The 12,923-nt window shown below is 45.2% G+C and overlaps 1 protein-coding gene across 1 annotated transcript in view; it reads right to left on the bottom strand.

Annotated features, from left to right (window-relative positions):
* FAT3 (FAT atypical cadherin 3) overlaps positions 1 to 7,263 on the bottom strand; it is a 398,570-nt gene extending 391,307 nt beyond the window's left edge. Inside the window, exon 1 of the mRNA XM_064409542.1 lies at positions 7,109 to 7,263. The gene's annotated coding sequence lies outside the window, so the exon portion shown is untranslated. The remainder of the gene's footprint in view (positions 1 to 7,108) is intronic.
* Positions 7,264 to 12,923: the final 5,660 nt, after the last annotated feature.

Raw genomic sequence — 12,923 nt, forward strand, 5'->3', positions numbered from 1 at the left:
ACCCCACACATGCACATCTCAAAATTATTAAGATTTACTTAATATGAACACATGGATAGACAAGAAGCTCCTGGACAAATTCAAACACAAAAAGAAAGCTTCCAGAGAATGGCAGGACAGACAGCCTGAAAGAAATACTGAGAGACTGTCTGAGCAAACAGGCAGCAGGTTAGGAAAGCCAACAAACAAATAGAATTAATTCTGGCCAGGGATGCAAAGGGCAACAAGAAAAGATTCCATAGGTAAAGCAGTGAATATTTTTCAAGGGCATGTAGTGATAGAATAAGAGGTAATGTCTTAAAACTGAAAGCAGTCAGGTTTAGATTCGATATTTAGGTAGAAGTTATTTACTGTGAGGGTGGTGAGGCACTGAAATAGATTACCCAGCAAAGCTGTAGCTACTTCATCCCCGGCAGTGTTCAAGGCCATGCTGGATAGGGCTTTGAGCGACAGGATCTAGTGGAACGTGTCTCCTACCATGCCCATGGTAGGAGAGTTGGAACTACCTAATCTTTAAGGTCCCTTCCAACCCAAACTATTTTAGGATTCCATGAAATGTGAGGAGTCATCCAAAAAATTCACCCTGTAACAGAATACAAAGGCATCCTCTTAAGACTCTGGGTGCCATGATTTGTTTAAGTCATGTGGGACATAATCACGTTTAATATTAAGAAGATACTAGCGCTACACATCTGATAGCAAAACTGACATTTATTATGTCATTATAGGCACCTACCAAGAAATATAACCTGCACAATCATGCAACAGGCTCAGATGGTTCAAAGGCAAAAATCATCTATGTTCAATGTTATTTAGGAATATTAAAAAGCTCCTTTATTTTTAGATTTAAATCATTAATAGCTGTTGTGAAGAGAGCTCACTTTTAACCTTTGACAACATTCAAGTGTCTGTAATTTTTAACAGATTGTTTGGATTTTGATTGAGCTAAAGTCCTGAAGCTACAATTAAACTTGCAGCTACCTTCTCTCACTAGGCTTCCTGCAACAGCTGGAAGACTCTTTGAAGTCTGCAAAGACATGGAAGAAATGTTATTTATGGCTGGTTTGCACAGTGCAAGCAGAAACAAGTTGTGTTTCTGGTGCATTTCCAGTGCTGGTGACAGACGATTTCTCACCAGCACTACAGGAAGTCTTCAAAAAGATTTCCCTCTACCCAGATGCTCTACAGGACCAAGCTAAGAAGCTGGAAATGTTGCAGGGTAGGATTTCAAGAGCTCTGAATGCCACAAAAGCAATTCCTACTACAGGAATTAAATCCCACCACCAGCTCCACTGAAGACAGAAGTGGCCTAACTCAGCCTCTTGATGGCTACCTGCCTAGAAAGCCCAGAACATCTCAAGATGGTCTGATAAACTCATTTTAATTTTTTTTTAATCAGGGATGCATTAAAAAAAGGGGAGAAATCAGCTTAGATAGTAGAAAAGGAAGGAGGATTTGAGTCCAGAGAAGCCACCCCACATATTGCCACATTTCTCAGAGCAGCTCCGCAGGCAAGGGATAGAGCTGTGGACACTGCAGGAACAGAGGGAAAGCACCAGTGAAGCCCTGCAGCAGGGGCTGCACTGTGCTGGCACATGTGTAATGACCAAGCCAACATGCACTGATGTCAAAGGAAGTTACACTCACACATTGGAAGCCACACAATTAGTAGTGTCATCATCTAGGAGAAAGAAATAAAATATTGTTTTCTCCCAGGCAAAGCCACTGGTGTTTTTCATTTGTGTTAACTTGCTTTAAGTGCCTGCAGGGTCCATGCCTTTGATTTACTGTGGATGACAGGCAGTACAGGCACAGACATATTTAGGTATAATTATTATGGTAACCAGGCTCATACACCAAGAACAGCAGCAAAATCAACAACAGCTCGATAAGACAATGGGGAATTTTCCAACACAAAACCCTACATCTCTGCACATCCCTGCAACCCTACTCAAGGTCTGCTCTTGATTCTTTCAAGAAAAAAAGAGAGAAATCAGGAAGTTTTCATATCAGTGGCAGCACTGCTACTAATCCAATGCAACACAAATTTCACCCAAAAACCCCTATATTTTGTAGTTTTGTATAGAATCATAGAATCATTTATGTTGGAAAATACCTCTAATATCATCCTGTCCAACCATTAACCCCGCAGCACCAAGTCCACCACTAAACCATGTCCCTAAGTCTACATCTACACAACCTTTAAATCCCCTCCAGGGATGGTGACACTTCCCTTGGCAGCCTCTTGCCATGATTGACAGCCCTTTCAATGAGCCAATTTTTCCTAATATCCAATCTAAATATCCCCTGACATACCTTGACACCATTTCTTCCTGTCCTACGGCTTTCTACATTGTAGAAGAGATGGTTCTCCACTAGTTACACATTCCTTTCAAGCAGTCATGAGAGTGATCAGGTCCCCCCAGGACTCCTTTTCTCCAGGCTAAACACCCCCAGCTCCCTCAGCAGCTCCTCACCAAACTTGTGCTCCAGACACCTTCCCAGGCCTTTTGCCATTCTCTGGATGTGCTCCAGCCCCTCAATGTGTTTGTGGTAGTGAGGGACCCAGAGCTGGACACAGCACTTGAGGTGTGGCCTCACCAGTGCTGAGTACAGGGGGACAGTCACTGTCCTGCTCCTGCTGCCACACCAGTGCTGACCCAGGCCAGGATGCCAGTGGCCTCACCCTGACTCATGTTCAGCCACTGCTGACCAGCACCCCCACATCCTTTTCCACTGGGAAGCTTTCAAGCCACTCTTCCCCCAGCCTGTAGCACTGCACAAGAAGTTAAGAAAAACAAGCAAGCTAAGAACATCTCTCTCACTGCATCACTTGATACACAGTCCAGCACCCAGCAAGTCCTGTCTCCAGCTCAGCCTTCAAGTTCAAGCACTGAAGACAATACATTACTTAGGGCTTAGAAACAGAGCAAAGATAAAATGATGGTTATCATCAACTTCATCAACTCTTTGATTTGCACTTATGTTAAAAAAATAAATCAAACCACAAACCCAGAAGCGGGAAGTCCATGCAGATCCCAGAGCAGAGGTTTGAACAACAGCCCAGCAGGGTTTGCTCAGATCCCTCTTCACAGCACTGCCATCTTTTGCATCCTGACAGTACTAACAGTTCCCAAAACTTATCTGCATTAATACACACATCCAGATGTTAACCACTCATAGGACTTCAGGGTCTAACACAATGCCTTTTATGACATCTATAATTTTTTATACTGGAACAAAATGAGGCCTGTGCACTTACATAAAGTAAATAAGAATTAGTACTGCTTTGTTTTAGATGCACATAAATCCTCATAGCAAACAAGCCAAGAGACATTAACAAGGTATAATTTATAAATGTTCAACATATTCTCCTTATTTAAGTCTGTTAAAGTAAGGATGCACATGCAAAATGGGCTACTCAGTTTCACATTAGTTTACATTTTCATTTCTTTCATCATCATACAGGAGCAAAATACCTGAAAGTCTGGCATAAATGCAAGGTAGAAGAATTCACTGTCAAAGAAAGCTGTCTACACTGGAATTGCAGACACCACAGTGTTTCCACTAGAAAAAAAAAATCAAACAGATTCAAATACCTCAATCCCAGTCAACATTTTTGTTATATATTAAAAAACCCTATTCTATTCCACTGAATATAATAAACTGAAGTAACACATTCTTGCTGTGACTATCAGTTTTATTACATAGCCATGACCTGGACTAGCTTTCAATCAGCACTGATTAAATGCATATTCTGTACCACATACCTTTCAAGTTGTGGAAAAAAGTGGCAAACACTTCCTATTTGTCACTGTCATGTAACATATAAATTTATGTAGATTTTGGATATATGAAGTGTCTCTGAGAATAACTCACTAGATCACATACATACAGAAAATTCACTCAGTCTGCACAGGCTAAGTAGGGTTGAATTAATGAATGTACTGTTGCTTCACATATTGAATGTCTGTCACTAAACCGATAATTTGCAAATGCAGAAGCAGGGACTGGGAGATGCACTGGCTGCAGGCATTGACAGATCCCTCCTCTGCAGTTTCAAGAAGCTAATTGTGCTCAGTTCAGAGTTCTTGATCCATGTTCCTGGGAATGACTCGGGACACAAGCAGCAAGACAGTCAGCATGTGTCCACATTTGGGGTTTTGTTTCCATTCCTATCTGCCCTGATTTCCTTCCCAAGAATGCTGTGCTTGTGAAAGGCACAGCATGACATCCTAAGAGACTTCTGTCTTTTCTGCCTCACAGATTCAGTCTGGGTGGCAACAGAAAAGCAAAGCATCCCCAGAGAACACACCAGGATTACCAACAAGAAGGGAGAACCACTTCTGGACTGAAGTTTTGCCCACTGTCATCTATGGCAAAACTCCCAGTGAAGTCAGCACAGCCAGGATTTCACCTCTGTCGTAGCAATTCTGAGTCCCTGCCCATTCTGCCTTGGAACTTCCAGCCGGCACAATAAGGGTCTTAACAGTGCCAAGAGCTTTTGTATTATGCAGAAGTCATGAAACCCTTCACATAAGCAAGCAAATACTTCTCAAATGGTTAGGAAATTGAAGACACTGCTGAACTGTAAGAGATTCAGACCTGTATGCAGAAGCATGATGTTTCACACTGGCACATCATTCTAAAACAAACCTTATCCTAACCAACTTTCTGTCCTTCACAAAAACCTGCCTGTAAATACAAGCTGTATGACTGCAGTCGGCATGTGTCGCAAGACATTTTAGAACTCAACACAGAAATAGATCTGTAGTGGAACAGCACCTACCAACTGCTCCTAACAAGCAATGGCTAAACACCCTAACTGCCTCCTAATTGTTCCTTTCATTGTATGTGACAGAATCCATCAACCAGAGTACATCAGGTCACAGTAGTGCAACATGGCAGGAGCCACGACAACGTAACCCAGTGAAACAGAAGTCCCTCGTGTGAGAAACAAAGCAAGCCAGCAATTTAGGGAAACTGCAGGAGCAGGAGGGGGGCTATACCCCATCCCTGTCCAGCACACAGGATAACAGCACAGTAATGTAACATACAGGTCAGGAACCATCCTACACACTGTCGGCATGCAGGTATGGAGCACAGTCATTACAATGCCAAGAGATGCTTTGTTAAGAATCAAGCTTAAAAATAAACAGGAACAAAAGTAAATAAAACTACGGTTTACTGCATCAAGACAAGCACTGCCAACCTGCTGATTTTCTACAACACTAGCACCACCAAAGGATCAGACAGAGGGATATCTATAGTTTGCAGTCCTGCAGTACACTGTCTCTCCTATCTGGCTCTCTCAACACAGCTCTAGTGTTTTTTGGAACACAACGATCACACCTGTAAGCTCTTTCTCAGGAACACTCTGCAACAGCAAGCTAGAGAAGAACACTCCTTCTCTCCCTGCACCCACCATCAAGTCCTCTCCAAGCAACAAAAGGAAATATTTTTTAACTTGAAGGAGCAGCCCTCTGAATGTCAGCAGGAAGAGACAGACAAGTACTAGCCAGGCTATTCTGCCTTATTCTGCTTTCCCAGCTAATGCTTATGTCCTCCCACAACTGCTCCAGACCACGAATAAATCCTCAGTGGAAGCAGAGCACGCAGACAGCAAGTAGAATGGTGCTGCAACTCTCCTCTGCATTCCTCAAAGTTCATCCTCTCCTGATTTTTAATTCCTTTGCTGAAGACTCAAACTAAATTTCATAAAGCATTTGGTAAATGAGAGATAAGTTACAACACCTGTGCCTGTGGAGAGGACTTTTTCTTTCTTTCTGTTGGACAGAAGTTGGATAGGAACACACAAACCCTGATCAAAAGATTCACCTCTCTAAGCTGTCTGACAGCACTGCAAAGGGAAAGCAAACGGCTGTGAACAGAAGCATTCATTTCCTCGAATCCCTTCCTTTTAACTAAACTTGATGCTTTAGTGCCTCTGCCAGGACGCCAGTGCTGACCTCCCTCTACATCCCATGTATTTGTATATATTTTAATTGAATTTGGGAGTAAGGACACTCGGCAACGCTTAATCCTCTTGACAACAAAGCAAGGACACTAAGCCACCATGAAAAATAGTAATAAAAAAAAAATTAAAAGGTAAAAGACACCCACTGATGCATTCCTTGGGGCACTGCGGCTCTTTTCCTCCTGCAAGTAATCCAGTCGGATTCAAAAAGTGGGTAGGAGAGGCTAGATTACTTCCTTTAATAGCAGAAGTTAGAGCTGGGAGCACCAGTTTAACCCATCGCCATCCGGAGCAGGCTCCCATCCCAGGGGTGCACACGCCAGCCCTTGCACACACACCCGGACACGGACACACACCCACACGCGGTCCGAGCTCAGGGACGCGCAGGGGACGGGACCCCGCAGCAAAGCCCGGCAGGGAGCAGGGGACACGGCTGCTGTCCCCGCTGTCCCGGACAGAGCCCTCCCCCCGCTCCAGCCAGCGCCTCGGCCCCGGAGCCTGCGAACGGGAAGGCAAAGCGAGCCCTCCCTCCTAAAAACATTGAGTAAAAAAATAGATGGTCAGACAGAGAGACAGACAGATATAACAGGCAGGTCCTCCGGTAACACCCGTCTCTCCCCAGCCCAAGCAGCTGCAGCCAGTCCCCAGGCTCAGCCAAGAGCAACTGCAGCTGAAGAGCAGCGACAGACACGCACAGCCCCTCGCCCTAGCTGACACAAGTTTAAAACAAAAAAAAAGAAGAAAAAAAAAACCCACCACCACCAAAAAAACTACAAAATAAAAGCACTTCAAAGGCGGCGAGGAAATTTTTAGAACACGAGAAGCCAGCTCTCGCCTGCTGGCGAGCTAAGCCCCGGCGCGAAGCGGGAAGCGCACCCGGGGCAGCCGCCCACTGCTGCACCTTGCGGGCAGAGCGGGAGCGGGACCGGCCGCAGGCAGGGAGCGGCGCGGCGATGGGAGCGGGACACGGGCACAGCACAGGGACGCTGCCGCGGCGGAGTCCCCAAGGCAGAAGTTTCCCCGAGTCGCGGCCGTAGCCGCCCGAGCCCCCGCGAACCCCGAGTTTGCCCGGCGGAAAGTTTCTCCGCCATCTCCTCCGCGCCCCTCCCCGAGCCCCAGGCGGGTACGCACCGGCCGGCTCAGCTCCGGGCGCTGTCCCGCGGCCTCCCGCGCTGGGTGTCCATGCCGCCTGGGCGCCGCCGGGCTGTGGCGAGAAGCAGGGAAGGAGAGGAGCGGGGCGCTCCCCGGCCGGCGCCGCGCCGAGCCCAGCGCAGCCTGCCGGGAGCGCGGCCCGCGCCCGCCTCCCGCCCGCGGGGAGGGACCGCGCCGCCGCCGCCCGCCCCGGCCCCAGCCCGGCCCCGCCCGCCGCGGGGCTCCCGCCGCCCCGAGCCGGCCCACGGGAGGTCCAGGAGGCGCTCGTGGAATGTCTGTCCTCCAGGGAACTCGCCCAAGGTCGTGCGCTCCGGGCAGGGCGCCGCGGCGCCCCGTGTCCTGCGCTGCCCTCGGGGTCCCCGCTCCGCTCCTGCCGCCGGGCGGGCAGTGCCGGCTCCGCGCTCAGCGGCGGCCGCCCCGGCACCTGCACCCCGAGCCCTGCCGGGAGCCTCGCCCCGCGCTGAGAGGCGCCAGCCCGGTCCCCTCCGGCACGGCTGGCCCGGGTGAGAGGCAGCCCGATCGCAACCTGCCTGTGAGCGCAGGTGGGAGGCTGAGCCAGGGGTCTGTAAGAGCCTGTGATTCTGCTGCGAAAGCTACACCTGTCCAAAGAGCTGGTCCCTTAGCTTTAGTAGGGAGGAAATATATTTAGTGCCTTCTGCGCTTGTGAGTTGATATCCGAGTTTTCACTCTGCCTGTTTTAATAGGATGTTGTGATGAGGCACCTGTTTGATCATCTGTTCAGTTTGTTTCCTTCACTAGCAGTAGAGCCCAGGCCCCTGCTTGCTCAGGTATCTCATTCGAGAGAAAAAGAGAGGGATCACTTGAACATATTTTTCCTTTTTTTTTTTTTTTTTTTCAGTAATGTCTACCTTCAGCTGTTCCCTGCTCTGCAAGAGCTTTCAAATACAGCTACTTTTGTTTGCTTTCTAGTCTGCTGCTCTCTCACTCTGTCCATGCCTCCCACTGGGCTGCAGGTCACAACTGCTAAAGCCAGGTACAGGTAAGAAGGTCCCTGTGAGGACCGGCAGCATAGCGCCTGTGACTGGTTCCATAAAACACTCATGCCCCGGGCAATTTGCTGCTGTAATTTAGAGTGAAGGTGAAAAAACAAGTAAGCAAACCAACCAGCAGCTCCACACTAATCACAGAGACCAGGGTAATAACCACAAAGGAGGAGGGCATGGGCTACACTGTGAAAAAGGAGAAGGAAAATAAATACAAAAACGTCTTGTAAAATTTAGCAGCTGAAATAAAAAGTTCTACAATGGAAGCATGTAGCAAAACCCAGCTTTGTCTGAAATCTACAATACAGCTAATGATTTTATACCCACCACCTGGTCATGCAAGGTGATCTTGATGCATTAAAAAGCTATTTGGAAGTCACAAGTTCAGAACCTCACTGTGCCACTCACTAAATGAGCGCAGCAAGGAGATGTCCTATTCCAAAAGGCCCATAATCCACATCAACAAGACAAATTTAGAGTGGGAGGAAAGTGTATTATGCTGCAGATGGCACTGAGAAAGAAACCGATTTGCCCAAGGTCATGCAGGAAGTCTGTGGCAGAGCCAAGAACTAAACACAACTCTCCTGAAACCCAGACTAAAAATAGTGCTTGATAATTGCACATAAACTCCAGAAAACACACATTACACAGATAATCATCTTTTGACCAGTATGTTGGAGTTATTGGGCTTCAATTCATTATAATTTTCAACTGCACTGATAACTGAATGGTCACTTTCTAAATTTAAACCACATTATTTGAAAGTCCTCTACACAGAAATTCATACTGTGAAACAAAAGGCACTAACAGATAGCATCTGGGCCAACACAGATGCTTTCTGAGTGTGTCTGCTTTTGCTACCCCATTCCTCAAACGGAACCAGAGCATGTCCAATTGTTAGTCAGGGAGGGGGAGATGATCCTGCTCCTCACTGTGTTTTTCTGAGGCCCTAAAGGGGCTGTGTAGTCCTTACCTACACTTTGCCTGGTAGCAGCACCCTGGATTTATTCCTATATTCCACTCTTCCCTGTCTGGTGACATTAAAATGTGTCCTGGCATACAGCTTTCGTGTGCTCTTATGTCAAACCTGTCTCATGTCTCAGAATGTGCCTTCCGAGTGGTCTCTTCCTATTCCAGCTCCCTCTCACAGGTTTTTTTAGCCAATGCAGAAACGTTTCTTGCGATGCAAAACCCACACAAGCAGAAAACAACATCATGTGGCACCCTTCAGGCACCTTTAGTTGTCACTTTAGGAAAGTTATTTACACATATATTTAGTGGATTTTACAATGTATAAATGCTAATGAGTATTAGTAGAAGCTGTTTTCCTAATTAATCAATCCTACCAGCATGGTAATGATTTCTGTTGTTCTTCTGGAGCTTCCTCCAGCAGGGAGTGAGCTCTGTTGATTAACAAGACCATTTTGCATGTATATAACATTTTTGTTCGTCTATAACAATCTCATTATCTTTTTTTTTTCCTCGAGGAGGTGAGCATTTCTCAAATTATGCTTAAGGAATAACTGGGGCAGAAAGACTCATATTGTCTCCTGTGTCACCATTTTATAGTTGTGTATCTGTCAGGTTCAGTAAAATGTACGCTATTGTGAAAGATGATTCAGAGCAGGTTAAATAAATTCTGTACTCTGAGGGCAGTGAGACACTGGTACTGTTGCCCAGAGAAGTTTTGGATGTCACTGAAAGTGTTCAAGGACAGGTTGGATGAGGCTCTCTCTGTGCTCTGGTGGAAGGTGCCCATGGCAGTGGCACCGGAACTAGATGGTCTTTAAGGGTCCTTTCTAATCAAAGCATTCCATTATATGATGTATTGGAAAGGTGGTGACGTGATTACTCTCAGGACCTGGGGGGGATCTGCTCATTCTCCACAGCTACCTGGAAGGAGGTTGTGGTGAGGAGGAACCTGGTCTCTTTTATCATGAGAGGACTAGAGGAAATGGCCTTAGGCTGAAACAGGGGAGGTTCAGATTAGATATTAGAAAAAAACCTTTTACTGAAAGGGTGCCCGGGGAGGTGGTGGAGTCACCATCCCTGGAGGTGCTTAAATGGCATCTGGATCTGGCACTGGGTGGTAGTTTAGTGGTACAGGGGTTGCACTGGTACTGCTGGTTTGACAATTGACTTGATGATCTTAAAGGTTTCTTCCAACCCTGACAATTTTATGATTCTATAATTCTATGTCTGATTAATAGTGTCAGCATGCTCTACAGATAGAGACCAGGAAACAGCTTTTAGATTATCATATCCTGAGAAGCAGGAATTTCTCCTCATTTTCCTGCCAAGACAATCAGATTCAAGAAGATGTTAGTAAACCACTGTGACAACAGAGTATTTCACATTCTCTTAACTCAGTAAATTGCATTGAAACTATCATAAATAATTCAGATAGTATAAATAAATATAAATCCAAGCAGAAAAGAAAGGTTTTCCCAAAGATTCAAGGTTCAGGAGACAGGAAGGCAAGTTTTAGACCTGATATTAACTGAACCCGTAGTGAGCTATTGAAGCTTAATCTCAGCATAATATCATAAATTATGAAACATTGACATTTCACTTTGAATTAATGCACAGGGCTATTTATAAGCTGCTTTAGAGACAGTTGCTTGGGCAAATTAATACACTTTTTCCATCACCCGGCTAAATGTTAACAACACTGCTATTTTTCAAAGTATCTAACTATTTGCATATTGGAACTGTTTTAATACAATCTGTCCCCCAGGGCTGCTGTGTGAGTTACTTTGAAAAGGTAATCAGTCATAATTCACTGGCTCCTTAATCCATAATCTAACTTGATTCAGTATACTACCAGTGATTTTCAGTGTGAGAGGTTGCCTGCTTTCATGCAATTGCTTTCTGTTTGAGAGCCACAGGCCACCAACGTAGGAAGAGGCATTCAATGGGCTACAATTGCTTTTCTGGGCTTGCTACCAATAAAAGGTCTGGGTTGCAGATAGTAGTGGAAGAATGAGGCATGAGCATGAAGCAAAAATAATTCCATATACTTGCCTGAATTTTGAACTTTGAATGTGACTACATAGCAAGGCAGCATTATTGCTCATTTGTATTGACAATGCTTTTATCTCTTTTTCCCCCTTTTTTGAAGGGTGAAAAGTACAACACTGAAGTTACTTTCTGCGAGACTGTTTTTTACAGAACAGTAATTGTAATTTCTGTAAACTATTGCTTAAGAAAGTGCTTTAGTACTAGATGGTTAGAATTACAAACAGTGCTTAAGTACTTCACTAAACTGGGGTTTAAAATAATTAATTACTTGAAATGTCATCCAAATTATACAAAAATAATTTGTCACCTTTGGCAAATTCCATAGTTTCACTATGAATCTTGTTCATTATGAACAAGATACTATAGTATCTCCTGCTCCGAGCTTCTCCTTTACCTTGCAGAGAAAATCTCCTGATTGTGAAGTCAAGACTGATGTGGGCGAATTGCAGTCCAATATCCTGTACGTGGGTTTCTCTCTGACTATGTGATTCCCTGTAGAGAGGCAACCTCCTGGTCATACCAAGGACTTCACTACAAATTTCTTGCGGCTTTTTTGTCTCTTCTCACTTTTCCTGACATTGAGTAGCACTAGCGCAGTGTTAGGAAAGCTAACAAATAGTGACAGCACTCATAGACTTCTCTAGAAACATGATGTGGCAGCACAAGACAGCTTGATGGTGACGACACCAGAAATTTGCTTCAAGGCCATTCTTCACGTTTCCTCAAGGAGCAACATTCCTATACAAATCTTATTCAAGGGCATTGCAACAGAGGGTTTACAGGAATAATTAAGAAGATAGGTGCTGCAAAAAGCTTATCACTAGCTTACGGTGCCATTCAAACAGAAAGATCTGTTAATGCAAGAAAAACTGGATCAGGGTTTTGCCAGATATCTCCATCTCTTTTAGAGGCTGCAATAGGATCACACATCAAAAGATCTATTTTGACAGTGCATATTGAAGTATTGCCTTGTATTATGCTGGATTATGCCTTGCAGCACAAAGTTATTAGCATTTCTAGCAGCTGAATGTCAGAGGTTTGACTTAAACTCACAGAGTGAGATCATCCCATGTAGAAGGGAAACTTTCAATCTGGTGTGTCCAATTTTTTCCTTTTAAAGGATACAGTAATAACAGAGCCATAGAATATCCTGAATTGGAAGGCACCCACGGAGATCATTGAGTCCAGCTCCTGGCTGTGCATAGGACAGCCCCAAGAATCTCACCATGTGCCTGAGAGCATTGTCCAAACCCCTCTTGAGCTCTGTCAGGCTTTGTGCTGTGACCACTTTTTGGACAGCCTATATGTGAAGGACTGGGTCAGCTCTGACTGTTTAACTTCAATAAAGTTTACTTTTCTATCTGCTCTACTTTGCTCATCTCAGCCATAACCCAGTCTCATTCAAGCCCAGCTGTGCTTAGCACTGTCTCAAAGAGGAGTGCATCAAATCCACAGCCTCCTTTCCCGGGGAACAGACCTGCCAGTCAAAGAGGGTTGCGATGTCATCAGTGAGCTGAAGGCAAATCACAGGAGGTGATGCTGGAACGCTTACCCTCCATCAGGGTAATAGTGCATTTGATGGCTGGATCTAACAGATCAAATCCTTCTCACAGAAAATTGAGAGCAGGTTTTGTGGCTTTTTTTTAAACTTTATTTCATTGAAACAGATCTGAGAGAGGAAGGAAGTGCTGTGTGGAGCCAGAAGTTTCCATTCGTCTCAGTTCTGCCAGCGAGTTTCTAGGTAGCTCTTGACCTTTACCTTAACCTCC

Source organism: Passer domesticus, chromosome 2 (assembly GCF_036417665.1).
Source record: "Passer domesticus isolate bPasDom1 chromosome 2, bPasDom1.hap1, whole genome shotgun sequence".
Taxonomy (NCBI): Eukaryota; Metazoa; Chordata; class Aves; order Passeriformes; family Passeridae; genus Passer; species Passer domesticus.